Genomic DNA, 2,769 nt, shown 5'->3' with positions numbered 1-2,769 from the left:
TAACAAATCCTGGAACTTCTTTGTGGGCCTTTAATTCATAATGAAGCTAAAAAAAAAGAAAAAACTTTCTCTCTGATCAAAGGTTTTTTGAAAAAGAAATGATTATAAGGTTAGGTAGAACTTTATTGATCCCTCAGGAGGTCCCCTTCGGGAAATTGTTTATTTTTTCCAAATTATCCAAAGCAAATACAGCAATTTTTCATAAAGAATAATCAAAATAAAATAAGAATAATAACAGAAATAAAGAGAAAGTACAATATGATACAATCTAAGTCTAAAGATAAAGACAAAGAACATAGATCAAAGAAAAATAACAAAGAATACAAAGACTAACATAGAACAGAACGTCATGATACTTTTACTCCACTCCTGCCCCCGAACTCAGAATTGTACAATTTAATAGCCCGAGGAATTAATGAGTCCTTGAGTCTATTTGTTTTGCATTGTTTTGTATTATCTTGATTTATACTTCAATTTGCTTTATTTACAGGCAGAGGTCAATTCTGGACAGAGAAAAACACAATTCCATAAAATGACACGTCGTAAGTAACAATAACTTGTATTATTATTTTTTTGGACAGATTTCTGATCCATCCCATCGTCTTTTCTGTGACCATAGAAGTCCTGAGAGTCATATTTTCATCAGGAGGGTTTGGTAAATATATATATATATATATATATTTTAAATACAGTCTGTTTATAAGAACCTTTAAATGTGTCAAACTCTATTTCAAAAACGATTTCAAGTTTCCACACCCCCTTTTTAGATGTCTAAGCCCCTTTAACGTCAAAGTCTGTGTCCTTTGATAACAACTGGCTATCAAAACGATACAAAAAACAAATATAAAAACAATATAAACTGTTTATTAAAGGAGCAGGAGTTGCATATTGAAGGGACAACTTGGACATGGGAACTTTCTAATTCATTTAACACCTTGTAACATTTGTGATATGGTAACTGAATCACTTTTTAATTTAATGTTATTCTTGCTTGCTTAGCTACTTAGCAGAGCTAGCTGAGGCATTCTGAGTAAGTAAGTAAGTAACTAAGTAAATACGTAAGTAAGTAAGTAAGTAAGTAAGTAAGTAAGTAAGTAAATACATAAGTAAGTAAGTAAGTAAGTAAGTAAGTAAGTAAGTAAGTAAATAAGTAAGTAAGTAAGTAAGTAAATACGTAAGCAAGTAAGTAAGTAAGTAAGTAAGTAAGTAAGTGAGTAAGTAAGTAAGTAAGTAAATACGTAAATAAATAAGTAAGTAAGTAAGTAAGTAAGTAAGTAAGTAAGTAAGTAAGTAAGTAAGTAAGTAAGTAAGTAAGTAAGTAAGTAAGTAAGTAAGTAAGTAAGTAAGTAAGTAAATAAGTAAGTAAGTAAGTAAAGGTTACCAGCCCATAATACTTTTTGATGTAGTCTTCAGTAAGCTTGTCTTTTCCATCCTGTAGCAGACAAAACAAACAGTTATTTGTTTTCCAAATCTTTAATGTAAAGTAAACCAAAGTTCTTGCTGACTGCCATACTTACTAGCTTAGCTAGTTGATAGCAATGCTAGCTCTGGTCATTGTGAGGTGTTTTACCACCCCGTAACTATTTTCAAAAATCTTCTTTAAGCTTATTCTTAACACCCAGTGCCATACTTAAAGAGAAATAAATGTAGTTTGTTTTTTTCCCCAACTGTAATGTAAAGTTAAGAAAAGTTAATACTGAATGTAATAGTTAGCTGAGCAAGTTGATAGCAGTATTAGCTCCTGTTATTTTGGCTTTTATTTCACCATCCTTTATAATATTTTTTTCTTTATTAAGCTTCTCCTTTCCAATAAAATAGGAAAGATACAGAAACATTTTTGCTAAATGTTAAGCGAATCAAAGTTTATACCTAATGCTATACTTGCTAGCTTAGCTAGTTGATAGCAGTCTGGTCAGTAAGGTTGAAGTAAGGTTTTTTTTATCGTCCTGTAACACGATTATTTCTTCATTGAGCTTTTCCTGTCGAAGCAACGGATATAATAACACCATTTTCAACTGTAAGGTCGAGTGAATCAAACTAATACCTAATGCTGTACTTGCAATCCTAGCTAGTTGAAAAGAGATTGAGATCTGTACTGATTCTAAAGGCACATGTACCACTCCCGAGCAGAATTGAATCTACTGTATATCACATCAAAGGAGTACTGTTCAAAAATACCTCAACGTTGTAATGGGTTTGTACCTGATGGTAGTCGATCAGGTCACACGGGGCCCCTGGAGTAGTTTAAATGTGGAAAAAACGTTGTTGACTGGTTTAAATCAACAGGTCTCCAACGACAAACCTTTATTTCCTTTATTTACTTCAACTCTATGGCGTTCCATTAAGACAACACATTAAGACAACATGCTAGGACAACACGTCAGGATGACATGTTAGGACGACACATTAAGACAACATGCCAGGACAACACGTCAGGATGACATGTTAGGACAACACATTAAGACAACATGTTAGGACAACACGTCAGGATGACACGTTAGGACGACACATTAAGACAACATGTTAGGACAACACGTCAGGATGACATGTTAGGACAACACATTAAGACAACATGTTAGGACAACACGTCAGGATGACATGTTAGGACAACACATTAAGACAACATGTTAGGACAACACGTCAGGATGACATGTTAGGACAACACATTAAGACAACATGTTAGGACAACACGTCAGGATGACATGTTAGGACGACACATTAAGACAACATGTTAGGACAACACGTCAGGATGACATGTTAGGACGACAC

The sequence above is a fragment of the Callionymus lyra genome, chromosome 1 (genome assembly GCF_982586985.1).
Source record: "Callionymus lyra chromosome 1, fCalLyr1.hap1.1, whole genome shotgun sequence".
Taxonomy (NCBI): Eukaryota; Metazoa; Chordata; class Actinopteri; order Syngnathiformes; family Callionymidae; genus Callionymus; species Callionymus lyra.
The sequence above is the reverse complement of the archived record's forward strand: the minus strand, read 5'-3'. Positions refer to the sequence as shown.